Here is a 21,231-nt window from a genome sequence, read left to right on the forward strand (position 1 = left end):
TGAACAACAAGTCAGCAACATACTGACCATCTGCAGAAGAATATGCACGCATTTTAACCATTCTTTCAAAGCGCGGAAGCTGCTACGCGTCATTCAGCGGGAGCATAATTTGCCAGTCAAAGCACTGATCCAGGAGGTCCCAACACGTTGGAACTCGACTTATTTCATGCTTGAGCGTCTCTTTGAGCAGTACATACCACTGAATGCTTATGTAATGTCAAGAAGATTAGTGGATCCTACTGTTAATCTTAAAAGCCTGACCGTTGAGATGTGGCAGTGGGACATCATTAAATGCTTGACAGAGATGCTACAACCTTTTGAGGTGTTCACACGTGCAGTTAGCAGGGAGGACTGTACTATGGGCCAAGCCATCCCATTGTTGTACATGCTCGAGCAACAGCTGAAGGAGGTCTGTGAAGCATACGAAGGTGACGAAGAAAAAGTTGATGCATGTACCTTGGCCAAGGCCTTACGCAACCGCTTATCTGTAAATGCAAGGCTTAAAATGATTGTGTCAGATCCAAATTACATAACTGCAACAATCTTGGATCCACGGTACAAATTGTTTGTCAGCAGTAGCGCAGTCATTCCTTTTTCAGATGGGGATGTTGCCAATTACAAAAGTTCCATAGCTGTGGAAGCTAATGATTTCGAAACTGAACGGCTGTTACTTAAAGGCCTGACAGTGCCAGCCCAGGACAGTCAAAGTACTCCAGGCCATCCTCCTGAGGCAACTCTGGCAAGTTCATCACAGCATGAGAGCGGTGCGTCCGCTTCCCAGCAGGCACCAACAGTACCAAAAGCAGCACCTGCACGATCTGATTCAGCAGACACAACCAAAAGCATAACTGCTTTTTTTCTACAGAAGGGAATGGGTAAGTCCGTTGCTGTTGCAAAGGGGAAAGAGGAGCAGCAAAGCCGAGCACCATTGAACACTGAGCGGATGGTTCAGGCCTATCTGGATGACACAACAGAGGTGTTCATGGAGCAAAGCCCATTGGTCTATTGGTATGAAAGAAGGAGACAGTGGCCAGTGCTGAGCAGGCTGGCGATAAAGTATTTGGCTTGTCCTGTAGCCAGTGTCGCCTCTGAGCGGGTTTTCAGTGCTGCTGGTGCCATTGTGACATCGAAAAGGACCAGTCTCTCCCCCAAAAGCGTCGAGAGGCTGACAATGATAAAAATGAATCAACACTTCATACCACCAGACTATACTGTACGTGAATCAGAGCAGGATGAAGAAAGCGAGCCCGAAGAATTTATCACTGCTGGGTTACATGACCTACTGCTGTCCGGACCCGCAGAGTTTGAGGACGAGCACCTCTTCCCTGACCAATAGGCTGTTAAATTGTGACTTTTTCCCTTCTTTTATTTGTGTTATTTATTTTCTTATTAAAAATGACTTTCTGGTGCATAACTGCTAATCTTAAAATAAAAAGCTCAACCAAATCCATCCCCACCACTCATTCTTTTAATGTACCTACTGGAGTTGCACACCTGTGCATTTTATTTTCGCTGTATCTTTTTTAGTTACCTCCTGGAGTTGCACGCCTGTGCATTTATGTTCCATGTTGACTGCACTCCTCAGAGTCTTGCTGCATCTTCTTGACTCCCACTCAAGTCAATACAATTCCATCTTGGCAGCCATACATTTGATGTTGTAGATGGAGTATAGTACAATAACAATAATGCAGCCTCTAACAGTCCCTCCATAATAAGTGAACCGTACATGACTACAGCCATCCTCTATTTCATTTGAAATCTGCAACTCATAATAACTGCCTTGCTGAGTCTTACTGTTAAGGCTACCACCTCTGTCTGCAGGCATTCAGAGACGACTCTTCTGTGTCAAAAGAAACTTGAGCAGGCATCCACAACTGAAGTCAACTTGTTGTGATGATGACTCGCATTACAAAGGCTCGGCAGCATCTGTGATCAATCTTCTGACAGTGAAAGAGAAGAAGAGCAAAACAGGTATAAAAATGAATGCCATGCATTGCATGGGATGTATTTTTTGGCTGACTCTGAGCTAATGTGCATGGAGTTGAAGTATATTAGTAACTTCAGTTCAGACTCACGTGATAGCCAATTCTTCCATGTTATTTACTAATAATAGAAATTATTTACGCACTTGTGTTCCTACTACTACAGATGCAGTCAGGACTTAATTTATCTTTGCTGTCCGGCGGTTGGATCTGAGCTGATTGATGCACGATGTTTCTTGGAGTGGAATACAAGGTAATAAATAAAATACAAATAAGAGTCACAGCACAGTAGACCCAGGCTACTACATGTTTGTGCACAGTGCTGTGGTAGAGTACAATAGTGGTATGATTGATGACTGAGAATGACGCATTGATTTTGTTGATTAATTTTGTAAATGCTAGGTTGCTTTTTCAATTTCATTCACCTTTCTGTGGGTCTGAAATTTTTAGGGAAATGCAGTTTGTATAACTGCCAAACCTGTGTCGTCGTGGGCCTGTTGTTGTGTGCTTGCTCCTGTCTTTTTTTGTACTTCTACATTAAAAATGATATGCAACTAGTAGACTTATACAAATTGTATCCAAGCCGCCTCAGTCTGAAAGTCCTCTCATACGACTACTCCTCTTGTTTTGTATTGTTTTTTTATCTTCACTGTATTACAATTTGTTTAGGTCATTCACATTCTTTTGTATTTGCCTTTTCTTTTTCAGGCTGGACATCTTTCACGGTTCACCCACTGCTTTATAGTATGAGCATCAACTCTCATCCTTACCACAGATCCTCATCATCAAGCAATTGGATTGCGGGAAACCAAGAATCATATTCAGCGTGTCCTTTTCTTACGTCCATTGCTTACAATCATTAGCTAGCTGATCAACATCATAAATCATCGTCTTCATTGTTTTGCTTTTGTTGTCTCCAATCTCCATGCGTACTGTTTTTCTTTCTCAAACCTTTCCCAAAACCCCCGTACCCATCCATTAAACAATCCCTAACCCTCTTCCCCCGGGCTGCGTGGTTACATTGAGGTGTGATGTTTCTTACATTAAATATACACCAACAATTTGATCACGCGCTTGCTGGGGCAGATGTGGTCAAAGCAACAATAGTGAAATGTCAACAAGGCATGGCCAGGATCTTCTGCGGCTTCCCAACTCAAGCTCTGTGTATAACGCCAAATAATTTACCATTTAACATCAAACAACGAATGCATCTAATGAATTGGCGTAATTTATTTTTTGGGTTTAAAGTGTAAAGCATTTATGATTTAGAAGAGTTTGACGTTGCCGTGAGTACTACAAGTAACGTTGAACTTCTTATCTTCTCTTGCACTTTGTTTCCAGTCCCCAAAACCATTGTTTTGTTTCAGTTTAGCAGTTGCAATATTGGGTCACCCATGCAATGTACTGTACTTACTTATACTACCCCCACATTGTCTGTCACGCGAATGACTGTCTCTTTCTTTTTGTCGCTACTGGCAGGGTCTGTCTACTATCACAGAAGTTCTGATTCTGAACCACAGATTCTTCGCCATTGTCTTGGAAATCAAATGCAGCCCTTGCAGTGCCACACTTCATGATAAATCATCATCATCTCATCAGCAATCACAGGTAAGATAAGTTTGCAGTGAGGTATAACGCAAGACAGACTGGTCGTTCTTCTAATACTACCAATATAACTCGGTGAGGGTTTACTGCATCTATCTGTTTGCATGTTAAAGATGTGGGCAATATATTTTATTATTAAAAAGCACTGTCCGCCGACCTGCATGGCCAAATTAAACCTTGCGAGGTTGCACAACGTACATTATTTGGTGAAACACTCCCCCCTCCAACCCCACAAGAAACGCAAATGAACTTCAAATGTTTTCTTTTTACAATAACTTTGTCTCGTTTATTTTAACATAATGTAATATATATATAAAACTAAAGATGATACAAAAATATATATAAATCCTACACCAAGCTGTCCCCCTACCCGCCTCCCCTAACCCCAACCAAATTCCCACGCTCAATGTCATGTAAAAAAATAGTAAAAACCCAACACCCAATTCCCACCCACCAACAAAAGGATTGAAAAAGGGGCAAACAGGGTCCATCTCATAGCCGGCGGGCTTTTAAGTGTTGATCCACCAGGATCTTGACACGCTCCTCTATCTGTTTTTTAGTCTGACTGCTTTGAGCCTCCAGCCTGGCTACCCGGAGGAGAATTTTGCGCTGGAACTGGCGGCACCTACATTGGCAGCCATGTTGTTGTGGGGGGGTGGACGATGCAGGGAAAATCTGGCGGCGGGCGGCTGCCTGAGCACGCCGACGTACTCCTGCAGGCTTGGGGGCCGGGGCATTGGAAGAGGCAGCAGCTGCTGCCGCCGCCTCCTCCTCCTCCTCCTCGGCCTGAGCCACCAGCCGGCGGTAGGCCTCAACGATGGCCTGCAGTTTCCGCTGACGGGCCCGGACTGCCAGCTCCTTCCTGGTTGGTTTAGAAGGAGTAACTATAAAGAAAGAGACAGAATTGTTGTAATCAAAAATCCCAGCAAATAAAGAACGCAAAATGGATCCAACACATAGTGGGCGGCACAGTACAGTAGCAATAGCAAGCAAGTTGAGTACCTAAAATGTTGTTTTATCTATCTTGAACATTCTATTCTACGCCTTATATACTTCATTTGTCTGCCTTTTTGGCACGGCATTATGCCTGCCCTAGTAACATAGTATGGGTGTACTTGAACGGTCACATACGAACACCTGTCTTTTTCATATCTCGTTCTTTTATATCATATACTCTGTGCTTCCGGGAAAAGTGACAGTCTCAAACTAACATTAAATTAACAGTGGCCAGCTAGTACTAATAAATGTCTACTCTAGAGACTATCATTCTTTATATCGCCAACAAACGTTAGGTGGTTTGTGTTTCGCCAGCAACGACCCAGAATGCATCCAGTGGTCCCCTCCTTCCCTTGCCTTTGTGTTTAACCAAAACACCGCTGCCAACACTAGTATCCACTATCCACTAACCACCAATATTGGATGTGTCTCCCACCCACGCAGGCAGCTGTGTTTTCCACTTTCTATGCTTCCACAACAACCCACGCATCCAACTGCTCTCAAACACCTGCATTGCTGATTCCAAAGTATCCTTCTATATTATATGATTAGAGCTTTTTCCTTGCAACTTTCATCATACTTTAGTTAAAATCAATCTCATGTTAATCCATCGCGGTCATGTAATGTTGTGGATAAGACTTTTTTAGTCTGCCACCAACCTTTCACAGCTGAGTTGTAGTCACATAGAAGAGGCATGTATAACTAATTTTATCAATTCTGGCCGGTGGTAATGCTTTTGCTAAGCTTGGTAATGAGAACAGTGGCGTCATATATTGTCCAGTAGAACTTCAAGTTCACTATAAATATCAGAGTACAGTGAGGAAGTTTTCCCCACCCACCAAGTAATGCGGATCACTATTGAATGTAACTTACCATCGCCCACCGTTGTTGTCTCCTCCCCCGCTGCTGCCGGTGCTGCTGTAGGTGCCTCTGGTGGTCCTCCATTCCCCTCCGGGATCGCCTCTGCTGACGGCGTTGCAGCGCCGCTGCCCCCGTCGGCACTGGTGGATGGTACCGGTTCTGCAAAAATAAAAATAAGTAATTAAGTACCCCTTTTTAGATGGATGCACAGCCCCCATTGTACTTGTTCACCAAGAACGGAGTTCTGCAAAACAGTTAAGTACAACGTAATCACTAGTAGTCCACATTGCCTAGTACAGCAGAGTAAGTAACACACTACACATATCAGCATTTATTTGGTATGGTATGGTACCCAAGCTCATCTCATCTATTCTATACTGGTACTCTAGTCCTTGGAAAGTTAGACTGAACCATGTAACATAACCAGTTTACTTTGTACATCAATGACATGTCTACAGTTTTGCGCATGCTACCTCACAGCTTGTTGCGCAGTACGAGGAGACGCCTTTGAGGCCACATGATAGTTCAAAGCATACACCTGAAGAGTTTGGAAAATAGAGGCCCGTATTTACTTTTTGAATGTGGATTGTGGAGTCCAGTTTCCTTACAGCCTCAGGTTACACCTTCTTTTTTGCATGACAGCTAAAAAGTTGAATAAATGTATGTAATGTTTTCATACTGTCTAACGTGCACCACTTTTGTCATTATCTTTCGGCAGATGAGAAGATTTACTTCTACGAAGCAAAGATTTGCAGAGCTTACCAACAAGAGGCATATGCAACCAGTATACGTTCAATGGTGAGGGGTCTCGGACATTTCCCACATTTCCCTATCGTGCACTGGTAGCTGTACAAATGTAGGATACTTTTTATTGAGCCTTTTTTAACTCTGGATTTCTTCTGGTGGCCCTGCCCTTGACGTATTTGACAGAACAACTTAAAAACATTGATGTTACTTACTTAGTTACTTCTAACAAAATAAAGGTTTTGAAGTACCACATTGACTCGGGAGTATATTTTCAGTGTCTGTTGTCTTGTAGACTTACACGAGAGAGTGAGAAAAAGGGGGTTACTTAGGGTATGGATTGTGTAATAAAAAAAGCATTTGGCATCTTCATATTGGGGTTCAGGAAAGGGGTAATTGAATAATTGACCAATGACTGAGCCCATATAGGTTGTCGTTCATTGAATTGTGGGTTCCTCTGAGTTCTGTGACTGAGGTGTAAGACTGTAAGTAAGTAAGGTCCAACCTGCCTATCAACAACAACAACATCCAATTTTGGGGTGCATACATAGTTATGTATGTCACTGCATAGAAGAATACCCGCAAGAGTAGTAGTGGTATTCTTCTTACTAACGCTTACAAAATAGTAGACCATTATCTGCATGCATACTTGGTTGGTGTCAATTGCCAAAGAAGAGACATTATAGAGGAAAAAGCATAAGACAGGAGTGGACCCTGTGCCTTCCGCTATTCGATCACAGATTTTTTGAAAAGATTGATACCTTAACTAAACAGTTAGGTGAAATGTCATTAATCGGTTGGAAAAAAAGCTCCGTTAGAAAGTTAGGGAAATATCATTGTTCCAAAAGAAAACACTGTTGGACTTACTAGGGACAGCAGCAGGATCCTCAGTAGAGGAGCTCTGTGCCTGTGGTTCACAATCACGTTCACCCGCCGACTCGGTCCCAGCCTTCTGCTTGCCCCTGGGTTCTGTGGTTCATGTAAGAAATAATAAAGAAAGAGAAAACATTGAGTGCTGTGAAACATAGACAGCAAGCATTTCAAAAACCACTGCTACAACATTAAAAGAAACAAACATTGGTCTACCAAATGACTACTGCCTTGCATGATTCACTGACTAGTGTACTTGGTGAAAACAAATCAAATGTTCCATAAACATTCTGATTGCAGATTACTAAGTAACACAGAGGCAGTAAGACCTGAACAACACCACAGATTCAAGAATGTAAGTAGCCATTTCTTTTTCATTTTTTGCCAGCAAAATACATAGATCGCAAGGAGGAGACAAGCTTAACTTTGTGCATACTAACTAACACGAAATTGTACGTTCATGGCATCATATTTTGTTTTGCTACTGACTGAATGCTACTGCTGCCCTACCCACTCAATAAACAAACTACATCAGTTCTATGGAGGGCTGAGGCAGGGGCAGCTATAGGCTCATGGTGGTCCTGGACTCCTGGCCAGGGAGCGTAGGTGGGGGGCCCGGAAGAGGAGGTCGGGCGGAGCACGGAGGCCAGTGAAGAGGGGGGAGTCAGGGTGTTTGGAAGTGGAACAGAGCCGGAGGCACCAAATCCCTGCCAGGGGCCGCCACGCAAATATGTATCCATCCTCTGAGGATTATTAAATTAAGGATATATATTGGTGGGGTGGCCCCTGGCGTTTGGTGGCCCTGTGCAGTTGCACAGCTTGAACATGCCTAAATCCGGCCCTGGCTGAGGTAAGAAGAACAAAGTAACTTTTGCATTCATTGCCAGAGGAGTATTATTCATGCAGAAGAGAAGGCCGTGAAAAAAAGATACAATATGCATTGCAAACACGTACAATTATCCATCAACGGCTATTTCACTGACGGACAAAGGAAGGACAAGAAGACTCTATTAATAGCATTAACTAACTTCAGTTCTCTACAATAAAGAAAATCTCACACCAATAAACAGCAAAAGCTAGCGCCAAATTGAACACGCAAGAGTCAGTGAAGATGAAGAAGCGCAGCATAGACCAGTGGCATACAATTACAGTAGATATAATAACGGAATACATCGGAAATGTAACTAGGAGCACCAGTCATTGCGTTACTTATTCAGCCAAGATTTACAAAGATACAACAACAATACTTATACTACTATAGTATAGAGATATATTACACACACTTTTTTTTTGGGTAGCCACTCACCAAGACCCACGACCTCGACGCCAAGCAGGTCCAACAGGTCCTGCTCCCGGTCCAAAATGTCTGCCCAACGGTGGGCCAGCTGGTGATGGGTACGCCGGATACCGGAGCAGCGGAAGACTGCCCGGCGCACCTTCACCCACCGCCGGAGACGCTCCTCAATATGCTGGTAGCCGGAGCCGGGCCTGCCACCTGCTGCCAACATCAAGGGGAGGTAGCGCTGGATAAAAAAAACAAGGGCAGCCACCTCCTCCTCCCCAAAAAGTTGGCGGGGCCTCACCCCTTGGGGGCGCATTCTGCCGCAAGGCAGCCTAGTTTTTTGGGGCACTGGCGCCTTGCCCTTTGAGCCGCCGCTGCTGCTGACGCCCTTGACCATGGTTCTGGGTGGAGGGTAGAAGAAAACTAAAAGTTCAAGACAAAAAGGTAGGGGAAAGAAGAAGCAAGGTAAAAGAACAAGAAGGAAGTAAAAAGCAATAGAAAAGTTGTAAAAGTAGAAATAAAATGAAAAATATAAACCTAGGCACAGAGAGAAATAGGTAATAACTAAAGAAAGTTAGAAAAAGTGGGTAAAAAGACAAGGATTAAAGAGATTTTAACAGGATGCAAAAGTAGGCCCAAAACCATAGCCAGAGTGTGTGATCCACAAGATGGCTGCGCCCATCGCGACCGCATGGGTAGGTTCGCGCGATATTTAGCGCGATCACGCACTTTTGTAGTGCGAACGAGAAGATGAGTTCCCGAACATGTCTTGCACAACGCGACCACGTTAATTGTGACCCGGAACAGGAAATAAGGGAACGCAAGCAGGCGGGACAAACCTCTGTGGTAATTTAGTGCGCTAGCCATCCCGAGCATGCAGGCAACGCCCCGAACACGCGCACCGCGCTCCCGAAGACGAAAAACGGCGCGCGAACGGGCCCAGCAAGCAACTCCGCATGTTTGCGGAGCTACGCGTAGTTCGCGGAGTGCAACTACGTCTTCGCGTAGCTCCGCGGAGTCCGACTCCGCGAACTACGCCCAGGGTTAGTATAAATTACCATATCCTTATAAAGGCATAGTAATCATAACCATATTTAGACATCGCTCATGCAGTCCAAATACGGCACAGCTACTTCCACTATTTCCAAAAATCCACAAAGATTCCTTGGAAAACACAGCTTCAGCAGCTAGAGACTTCCCTTGCTTGAATATTGATTTATCCAAGAAATCATGGAGTTTTAAAGAACTGAGACTCTTTGATGACGCTAATATGTCCACCTTTACGTCAATCTCGGCACCTTCAAGGTATAAATATGCCCACACTTGCCTTAGCCAACACGCGGTGGTTTGGAGCAGTTCGACTATCTACTTGCCCGATGCATCCTACTACAGCAAATGCCGAAGGAAGTCGACCCTCCAGTAGACGCACTGAGAGAGACGCTGTCTTTTTTCTGGCCAAGAAATCCATCTCCAGTGTTTCCAAGTTACCCTTGCGGGTTGTTGGGAAATCGAGTCCTGAGACTGACCTCCTTCATTCTAAACCAAGGTACGGAGCTGACTATACCCTAAGAGAAATCTTGGAAAGATTCTTGGCAAAAAGAATGCTAAATTTATGCTACACCTCACTTACTTCTTCCCTCGTGCTAGACTTCGGTTAGGTACATCGGGTAGGTGTATTTAAGAAGCACCAGTTGAGTACTTTTTAGCCTTTGTTATTTATGTATTTATTAATCTATGGTCTAGGAATCATACAATGTTTTTACAGTATTATTTTATCCTATTCTTCTTACTGTACGCATTATACTTTGCAACAAGTCTTATGATTGTAGCAGTTCATTTCTTCTGCATGAGAAAGAAGACTGTTCAATAAATACTTTTATTGAAAACGCCCATCTCTCTATTTCTCTGCACCTCTGGTGAAACGAAGCATGCACGAAAGACTGAGTAAAATATCAATCTATTGTTTCCACAACTCTGAAGATCAGTTTTATCTTGGGGAAACAAAGTTGTCATGTCTATGCGGTTTTCAGAAACTAAATCCCTTCTTGTGAATTCGAGAAAGTTTCAAGTTAACTCAGCTAGATGGCACTCACAATTAAGTCTAATATATTCGATAGCGACCTAGTAGACATAAGTTTTACATCACATCTATAGGATATAATATTCCAATGCGCAGAGCCTATTGGGAATATAGGAACTACACTACATGGCTCCCAACGTTTAGTAAGGCACTAATTTACCGCTAGATACTAGAGAAACTCAGTTGTGCTTTTCACAGAGACCCCTTTTTCCTGTAAAATACTCCAATAGACGTCTGGAGTGGGTTAAAGGATAAATTATCCGCCATAACTGAGTAGGACGTAAAATCCTATGTATTAGTTTTTGGTTTATTCAACATTGAAGGATACAGTGTTCCAAAATATTGTTCACCTTATCTTTGTCTCCTTGAAACTTGCTCTGCAAAACTCTCTACAAAATCGCCGACGATGATAATCCCGGGGCCAGTGGAACTGCAGCATCTACAACCCGACCGGGTTTAGACGTTACAGGTTTCCAACAAAATGACCCGGATAGTATATTCATCCTGGAATATGTAAGGAAAACAATAGCATTAAAGCTCAAAGAAAATGGCCTATCACCGAGAGGTGGTATTGTTATATTTGTCATAAAGGCACATGAATATCTGCAGACAGAGGTATTCTATTCATGGATTATCTTTCCACAAGCAAATCCAACAACACATGTGTTCCACTTCTATAAGATAGAGGCACATCCAGCGGAATACGTTCCTTTTGAGGACATTTAAATTCCACTAACTTACCAAGAGCATGAGCTCTGGTTTAAAGGCGCCCTACAACATTAAAATCACATAACCAGGCTCGGTCCACTAGGTAGACCAGTAGCAACATGGCCGGTACTAGCCAGCTACACACCACATCCTGCCATAGAACAAATGACAGGTCCAGAACTGTTAGCTCAGCTAAAACAATTAATTAAAATACATAGAAAATTGGTACAATATGTCATGAGGACACTAACAGTCCAACCTGCTATAAGAATTCCACAGCAAACCCTTCATCAAGGGAACACAAACAAAATGACACCACAGACTATACAATCAGTCATTGGTAAATTACCCACAAAAAGAAAACAAATTCCATTGTGGTTAGCTCAAAAAATTACTCAGTTCGAGGCAGTATTTCCCAATAGTACACTTCATGAGAAACACAGGATTCATACAATCTGTTTACTAATGGGGATTGCACCACACCTGGAGGACTGTGACACTTGGGGTACAGTCTTTGCTGCAATCTCCACAAAAGCACATGGTGTTCCATCCAAGGCGGTAATAGCCGACGTCCTGAAACAGATTCAAAATGAATACGGGGCAGAACCTGCTTTAAATCCCGGTATGAAGTTACTGAAAGATTTCAAACAAGTCTCAGTTATAATATTAGCAAATATGAAAGGTGAAGCAGCATCCGTGGCAATTGGCCAAAAACTAAAAGAACTTGATGTAACTGAGCAACCATATGAACTGGCCAGAATAATAGAAAAAAACCTATGAAGAACTAGGAAGAGATAGTTTGGGAGGGAAACCAGTAAAGCCTGAACTAACAGAAAATCTTGAAAAAGTTTTTATTAAAGACAATCTCACTACTCCTAAAAAGAAGTGGGTAAATACTAGACAGACACTTCCTAAGGAGAAGCGTTCTCAATCAAGAGGAAGGTCTCCTCAAAAGGAGCTCTCTGAAAAGAGGTATAACCTCAGAAATAGGGAAAATTTGAGAAAACCTGATAGATATCAAGATACTGATACACGTTCCTCTCGTACCTTTCAGACTTCCTCGGAGAAATCTGAAAGAAGAGGACAATCAGAACACAAGGAAGAACGCGTGAAGTCCAAAGACGAACAACACGTTCCGAAAAATAAGTAAACTCAATTTACCAAACAGAAGGTAGCAAGTCTTAAAATCAGACAGGCCAAGAATCTTGAGGACACAATTCAAGAACGGGAAGTGGGCCCAGACAATGCTGGACAGCGCAGCAGAGGTTACCATAGCTCACAAGATCTTGAACTATCATCTGGAGACAGTGGACCTGAATGAATACATTCAGGTTGAAACTGCAGATACCAGGGTTAGTGTACCACATAAGTTAAATGAAGGAACACTCCGAATAGAAGGGGACATAACTAGGAAAATAAAAAGCACTCTTTTGGGAAAAATTATCTAAGGGTTATGACATCCTCCTGGCTGAAAAAGACATGCCACCTGCATTTGTCAGGGATTGCCCACATGGCGAAGAGATCATTATGCCAGCCTTCTCAAATCATATTCCTATTCATAAAAAATACATCTATGCCATAAAATGGGCTGAGGCCCAGGCACCGGCATTATACAAAAATCATGTGGGATGGGATGAGGATTCTCCTGACCACAAGATCCAGTTAAAAAATCAACCAACTGCTCAGAAGCAATATCCGTTTACAAGAATCTAAAAAAACGGTCAGGGAGATCCTAGATACTTGAATACCAAGGGGTGATTGAAACATGCACCTCGTCCATGAACAATCCTTTGTTTCCTGTCTACAAACCAGACAATACATATTGTCTAGTTTTGGACTACATACATTTAAATTCTTGTTGCAAAACCTTTGCAGTACAAACTGCACACAGTACAGCACTGATGAATAACATTGTGCACAAAAAATATAAAACACCATTAGATATTTCAAACAGTTTCTTCTGTCAAAATATCACTCCTGAAAGCTGGTTCGTGACCGCTTTCTCAATTATGGGAACACAGCGTCACTTCTGTAGGCTCCCACAGGGATTCAAGAACAGTCCTGGGTTATTTTTAGCCAGAGTAACAGAGTTACTTCAGTGCAAATATGATGATGAAGCATTATCTTATGTCGATGACACCTATCTTACAGATGATTACTTGCACAGGCACTTGACCAGGGTGAACACCATAATACTTGGATTCACCTCTGAATGGTACAAATTCAACTTTAAAAGAGATCAAGAATTGCCCACCTCAACGTCCCATTCTTGGAATACGAACTTTCAAGTGAAGGGGAAAGCCTGGCAGCGAACTTTTTAGAAAAGTGTGCGCTGCTCCAACCTCCAAAAATGCTGAAAAATTTACAGTCAGTTCTAGGATTCCTGAATTTCGGAAGAACATACATTTTAAACTATGCAGAAAGGGTTAAACCTCTCTACAAACTAATCAAACCTGATTTCAAACAAACTGATTGGACTAAAAAACACACAGAGATTTTGCGTTCAGTGCAAACAGACATGTTAGCAACAACACATTTACAGACGCTTAAATGTACGCAACCTTGTAATCTGAATCATACCAGGGAGATGCGGATTCACGTACCTAACCTTTAATGTAGGTGAAAAGGTACCAATAGCTTGCAAATCACACTTGTACACACAAGCTGAAATGAAATTCACTTCAACAAAAAAAATTCTGACAGAGGTTCAAACTGCAGTAGCAAGAGAGAGAGCCCTTGCACAGGGTAAACACATAAAAGTCGTTACTCCTGTACCTGCCTTAGAGGCAGTGACAAAGGCAAGCATTCTGAATGCGAAAGCTCTACATCCAAGATGGATACAATTGGTCAATTCTCTTGCTGCAACAGACGTTGAATATGTTTTTGACCCCTACTTGAAGACTCAATAATTTCTCCAATACGAACAAGAATGTCCTCTGCCCACTGAGATTTTGCCTCTAGAACATTACTGATGTACAATTTATACCGACGGATCAGCACAGCCCGCAATTGGGGGAAAACAAGCTTATAGTGCTGCATGTGCGATTGTTAAAGGTCGTTGGAACGATGGGAAATTCAGACCTATGGTCACTAAAAATTCAGGGGCATATTACCAAGGGGGGCATTAGGCAATTATCACCGATTTAGCGTCCGTTTTCGGCAGCTAAGCAGTGATAATTCTATCGCCCTATTAGCAAGCTGTCGCTAACTAGCTTTTGGGCGAAAGGGAGCGGTTTGGGGCCCGCTTTGCATGTCAGCGATGTTTAACGCTAATGACATGCAAAGTGGGCGTACCCAACCAGTTAGCGACTGAAAGCAGTCGCTAACGTCGCTATCGCCTATTAGCAAGGCAGGTGTAGCGTTGGAAATATACACGCTAAGCGTGAATATCTCCAAATACTAACACCTGCCCAGACCAGTTCTTAGCCATGTTATCCAATGGGAGGTGGATAACATGGCTAAGAGCATTTCGTCGCTAATGCGTGAATATCGCTGTATTCTCAGCGATATTCACGCATTTTGCCGCTATCGCTGGATATTGTAGCACAATGGAGAAAAACGTTGCTAATAGCATGTCTTTTCCGCTAACATATCCAGCGATAGGCAGCGATAAAAAAAATCGTCGCTAAGCCTATTTAGCTCAGCGAGCTGAACTTCAAGCTTTCAAGATGGCGCTTGAAAATACCGATCGCGAATTCCCAACACTCAGAGTGTGCGATTCATATTACTGCGTCCATTTGTACAATGAATACTTGCAGAACTGGGTTCAAAATGGGTTTAAAGACGCAAAAGGTGGCACAATCAAGCAAAAAATGCTTTGGGAACAAGTAGTTCTTTTACAGATAGAACTACAAAAGACTCACGTGATCTATACACTGAGTCATCAGCGTGATGGCGTTCATGTTGAAGGAAATTCATGGGCTGATGAAGCCGCAAAGGGAGCTGTGCAAACATCCGTAGCTGCAATCACTCGTTCAAAAACAAAAATAGATGGCAAAACAATGCTAGCTGTCAATGCCACAAGCATAGGCAGCGCAGCAGCGTTACCTCTAAACTATCCACTCGAATATTCATACATAATTGATGCCAACTCCGTTCCTTTAGCTCGAATCTCTGGAGTGGGGGATAGAGTAATCCCAAACAGGAATCGGAGAGGTGCTTTGATTCAAGAAGCACATATGGGAGAGGGTCTGATACACCAAGGGATCTCTAAATCTCTACTGGAATTACAAGAGATGTACTGGTAACCACATTTACGAATTTGGAATTAATTGCAATGTCTGCTACCGAGATCACAGCTTGGAGTACCACCAGATTCCTGACCTCAGTGTAGCCAGCCCAGGACAGACACCATTGTTAGATACCATTAGACTATTCACGCTCAGATGTCCCTATGAACAAAAGCAGTCCCACAAGTATTATGACAAGATTCATTTGGATGTGGCCTCAGCGCTCGGCTGACGCCTGAACTTTTATAAAAGATGTGCGAGTCGGCACATACGCAATCAGCACGGTACATTCTGATCAGGGTACCTGCTTTTACCTCTCGGGCTTACAAGGAGACCATGGCCAGCTTGGGCGTTGCATTGCGGTACTCAAGTCCATTCCATCCTGAGGGAAATTCTGTTGTGGAAAGAAACAAACATGACAAAAAGCAATCTATAACAGCCAGGGTATTAGGTTCGGGTGATGGGTGGGTCAAACATCTAATAAGTGTCCAACGTAGTCTAAATAACCTGCTGTTGGACTTGGCCCTTTTGGCAGGTTCACCCCTAAACTTTTCTGCTTTTAATTGTGACCTGGTGTTTGTTGTTTTTGGCTTCTGCGCACTTTAACCCTGTGTCCCAGTGTAAAGTGCATGTGCAATCTGAGTGCGTGTGGTGAGCTTGGCCTGCCCTGCCATAGGAATGCATGGTGAACGTGTGTGTCTATGGTAGTTCCTGATGTGTGGAGAGTGCAGGGGCAAGTTTGGTATGTGCAAACTCGTGAGATTAAATGCTGCGCAATGGTGTGCGCAGATTTAATGTGTCTGGTGTGGAAGTGCCACTTCTAGAAGTTGGCATGTCTGTGTAGTAAATGTGAATTGACTGGCTGGCTGGTGTGCCTGGCTCCAGGAGTCAGGATGGGTCTGCCCCAGTGGTGAATGGAGAGATCGGCATGTTGATGGGAGGGAGGAGTGCACCTGGGACCAGAATAGGACTGGGCCTTCCCTACACAATGCTGGCTCCGCCCCCTGTGGTGCGACTGATGTTCCTAGCCTACCCTGTGAATGGAAGAAGAGGAGCTGAGCAAAATAAAGTGCTCAAGTGCTTCTAAACCAGTTGCAGCTGGTTTTCCCTAAACCCTGTGCTATGGGGACAAAGGGAATTTGTGTATAAAAACGGGCTGTGACCCCAGGTAAAATGTTCTCTCTTGATCTAGCTTGAGGGGGGGCTGCTGCTGCTGCTGGGCTCCAGGAGGAACCGCCACTGGGGACTGCCTCCCTGCCAGAGGGCCCTGTGAGCTGGCCCCTGGGCCCATTCTGGGCCCAGCCTTTGCCCCCCTACCTTCTGCAGGACTTTCTGTGGACCTTTCCTTGTCCTATAAACCTTGTGCTTTTCGATTTCCCGGGACCTGGCTGCACCTTTCAGCGCCCTGGGAGCGCTGGTATCTGATTTTCCCCATGAAGAGGAGCTGGGGCTGTGCAGCATTGCGCTGATAAGGGAGATAGAAGGAATCCCCAGATTAGAGACTCCACCATGACGCCGGCGGTGCGGGTGCCCACCCCGCTTATTTTTGAAGTTTGTTTCGCAGGTGCCCACCCAGCGACTTTGCCAGCTTTTTTACTTTTAATTGAGCGGGTGCCCACCCTGCTCTTATCTGTGAACTTAAATTCACGGGAGCCTACCCCGTATTGCCCCTACTCGCATGAAGGAGTCACCAGCGAGTCACCCCCGCAGCCCAGGATCCAGAAGAGGTGCGGCTGCGGTGAACAGGAAGTCCAGCTGGACTGCCCGGGACTGCCTGTTTGTGGGCAGGGCCAGTGTCGGGTGCAGGAGCCTCGGGGGCTCCATTTCCGCCTTCCCCATAGCTCGAGAAAGAGGGAGGCAACCAAGAAGACAAAGCCCCAGTCCCGAGGAGGCGGACCGGGTGAAGCGGAGACTTCTTGGTGGGCTCCCCTGATGAGGGAGAACCCCGCCTGCTGGAAGAAAAGGCTGCAACTGGTATCGAGAGCGGAGCTCCCCTGCATGAGGGAGAGCCCCGTGCCCAGCGGCATCTTGGGCAGTAGAGGCGGAGGGGGGCTGCGCGTACATCCCGAGCCTCAAGGGCTCCAATGAGAAGTCCTATGTCCCCGGGGGGGCCGGGCAAAGCCAAAGAGACTGGAGGAGTGTCCCAATCAGCGCAGTGAGTGGGGCTCAGTTTCCGGTGGTTGGGGGTGTCGGGCATATTGCCGGTGCCCGCTCCCTGTGCCAGTGCTTACTGGTTGGTTTTTTTCAGCTGCCCCACTAGCGGGCAGCTGCACCTGTGGGGCAATTTTTGTTTAGAGCCGACGAGGCTCCAACGTTGGGGGAAGTGTGGTAGTTAGAGCCCACGAGGCTCCCACACACCCTGGGGCATAATTGTGTTCAGAGCCCCGTGGCTCCAACGTTGTAGAAGTAATTGGGGGCATATTTCCTTTTAGTGTGCCCGTGGCTCCAACGTTTGGGGGCATATTTTATTTTGTAGGAGAGGCAGGAGGCACGCTGGTGCCAGGCTCAGTTTCCCCAGCTGCCCAGCAATTAGTGGGCAACTGCCAGGTTTAGGCCCTAAAACTCTTGTGCAGCTTGTAGCCCTGACTCTGCTGGACAAAGGGCGTTTGAGCCCCATTGAAAGCCAGTTGGCCTGGGGTCAGTATCATATGTGATTTTGGCGCAAGGTGATTGACTAATATAATGTATGCGTAATGTGTTTATACCTTTGATACCTCTAACTGTGTTTTCATGCTTAGGAGGTTGTTTAGCCTAGTATAGTTATGCTAGTCAGTTTATGTGTCCCTGGATGATCCAGTGGTTACTGGTTGTGTTCTACAATGCTTATTTTGCGCTACAATTATTCCGTGTTCTAGAAATGCGATTTCTACTAAGTGCTATTTCTAGCGGTGGCCCATGTGACCCTTTCCTGTCTATATAACACCCTGTAAATACTGCCCAGTGCCAGTTGGCACAGTGTAATTGTGTGATTATGATCTAATGTGTTTATGGTAATACAATGGCTATTTTTATATATAATCTTGTGTGGAGTTCCTTTTTGTGGTTTGCCTAGTGTGTTGCTGCTGAGTGTGTGTTGCGCAAACACTTTACACATTGCCTCCGGGATAAGTCTGACTGCTCGGGCAAAGCTACCAAGGGGGTGAGCAGGGGCTTGGCGTGTAACTCCCTGGCCCTGAATAGAGTGGTGGTTTCTGCCTGGCTTTGGCGCAAGTCTTAGCCAACCAGAACTCCCATTTCTAACACCTGCCAAGAAATTCTCTGGGTGGAATCACTCCATATGAAATCATTTTTGGTACTAGAATGATGGTTGAAGACCTTGATCATCATACTTCATTGGTGGAACCAAAACCATTTGATATCAAAGACAGTTTTGCTATTTTACAGGACTTAAATGAAACAAGAAGAAGTCTAAGCAACACAATACAAAAGCCAACGACCACTCAAGAAAAACCACCTCTCCCAGCAAGACCTGTCTGGATTCCAAATATTGGGGATCTGGTCAGAGAGAAAATAGCGGATAAGATGGAATTTGGGCCTTCTTACAGAAAACCATTACTTGTACTAGCAGTCCACGGATCAAGAACAGTGTTACTGTACCTCTTTGCTGGAAGAAAGGAGAACCGGTCCATATCAATTGACCTGGTTAAATCACATCATGTGGCCGATAATAAGTAGTAGGCCCAGTGGCCTCCAAAGATGAGGCAGATGATCAAATCTTGCTACCATCCATGAGGTTCAAACTGAAAGACTTATCACCTTTGAAGAATCTGCAGTGAGAAAAGAAGGACTATGCAACAAAGCCATGGAACTTAATCCTCTTGAAACCCAGATAACAGTTTGTCAATAAACTCCTGTCTACCATGATGTAGCATCTGACAATACTATTATGTCAAGGGATCAAGCAGCTCCAGCGATTTCAAATAATCCGGATGCAATACCAACCTTTGACAGAACTGCTTCTGGCTATTTCATCAACTTCGATACCTTTTCTCAGGATCCCAGTGAGCCTGAAACAACGCCAACAAACAAAACTTTCAAAGAACAAGTAAAAAAACGTTTTCACCAGCTTGCAAATACATATCTGGTTTCACCATGGGTTGAACTTTGGATTGTGTTAGGTACACTTTTTCTCATTCTACGGCTGATTCTTGTTTTTTACGTTTGGGAAAGCTAATAGATGGAAAATATAGTAAAATGGACACAGCAAGTAAGAACATCAGCTTGCTCCTGTAGCCACACAAATCATCTCATTGTGAGCAAAGTGTCAAGCTTGCTGAAGATTCCACACCAATTTAAGGTTTCCTTGAATGATTTTGTGTCACCCAGTACATTTACTGATGATTGGGACTTTGAAACTTTTAACAACATGAGAGAAGACTTAGAAATGTGAGGAAATTTTGAAAAACATGAATACTTAGATGGTTCATCAAATTATGAAGAAATGTATTGTTTTAATCATTTTGGTCATAATTATTTGCACAAATCTTCAAACCCCAGAAATGTTTTAACTTATAATCAATGGGAGCATTGTCCAACGCCTCCAAAAGGTAGCTCAAAAACATTTTATGAAAAATGTCCATACTTTACAGGTTTTAATGTCTCAAATCTAGAAACTTTTTATTTGAAAAATGTTAATAAGACAGGCATGAAAAGTATGTTGACTAATGCTAAGCAAATTTATTTCTGCTGCCTTTTAGGCTCAATTGACCACATTAGGCTTTAACATTTGGAAAGACAACATTGAGACAAAACTGTCTGGGGCACAAAAGACTGACAGGTACAAGGTTTAGAAGCATTATTCAGAGCCTGCATCATCCCACAACAATTAATGTTCTTAAATGAAACTGTTCAACAGACATCTTGTCTTGGCCTGGCTAAGATAAAAGATTTAAACAAACCGTCCATACCAAAACCCACACCTGATAGTAATAGAACTACAGATGAGGAGGTAGACGTAAAATATATTTTACAACAAAAAAGGAGTAATCCTGAATGGAAAAAATGGTTAATCTGGCCCACAGACACGAATAACTGTCAAGATAGATTCCTGAACAAGACACAAGGATTTAAAGTAACTAGGCCAGATCTGAGATATGTCCAGAGACAACATCCAGGGATAATAACAACTTACAGTGTAGGAAAACTGTGACTTGAGTGGCTACAAAAATCCGCACTCCCAGATATAAAACAACACATAACTTTACTTAAAGATGGCATTGATTTGAGAGAATTCTTACTTGGACCTCGCAAACAACATCATAAACGTTTCATTGATGCCGGTATATACGCTGCTTATGATGAAGCATGGAAAGTCACACAAATGGAAACTGCAGAACGAATACGAGAAATTGATTGTATTAATTTAGAGAAAGCTCTCTCTGGAGTTGACAATGGGTTAACAACTCTGTCATTCAGAATTTATTCTTTGGACAGCCTCGTATCCTTTTCCATAGACATAATGGAACAGGACTTGCTAATGTTACAACATGGCCAGTCTCAATTGCGTTCTATAATGTTGCTAGGCTGGACGTTACAAAACCTTTGTTCAGGCTATGTGCCTTGGCGTCTAATCAACACCACATCATTGTTTACTGGAATTAACCTTACAGATAAACAAATCTCTTTGGCACAGAGGGGAGCAGACTATACGGTGCTGAGCATAGAAAAACTGGAAAAATTACCATTAACCGTTTCTGAGAAACCAGCCGTTGAATGGATAATACATGGCACCATCACAATACAAGTGACGATTTTCCAGTTTCAGTATTGCTTAAAACACATACCAACAAGCCTCTATGAAAGGTTGGGTAAAGAGTACATAAAGTCGACCTGGGATTTACACAAATGTTGGAGTGGGGAAAAGGAGGTATTTCT

Source organism: Lissotriton vulgaris, chromosome 1_1 (genome assembly GCF_964263255.1).
Source record: "Lissotriton vulgaris chromosome 1_1, aLisVul1.2, whole genome shotgun sequence".
Lineage (NCBI taxonomy): Eukaryota > Metazoa > Chordata > Amphibia > Caudata > Salamandridae > Lissotriton > Lissotriton vulgaris.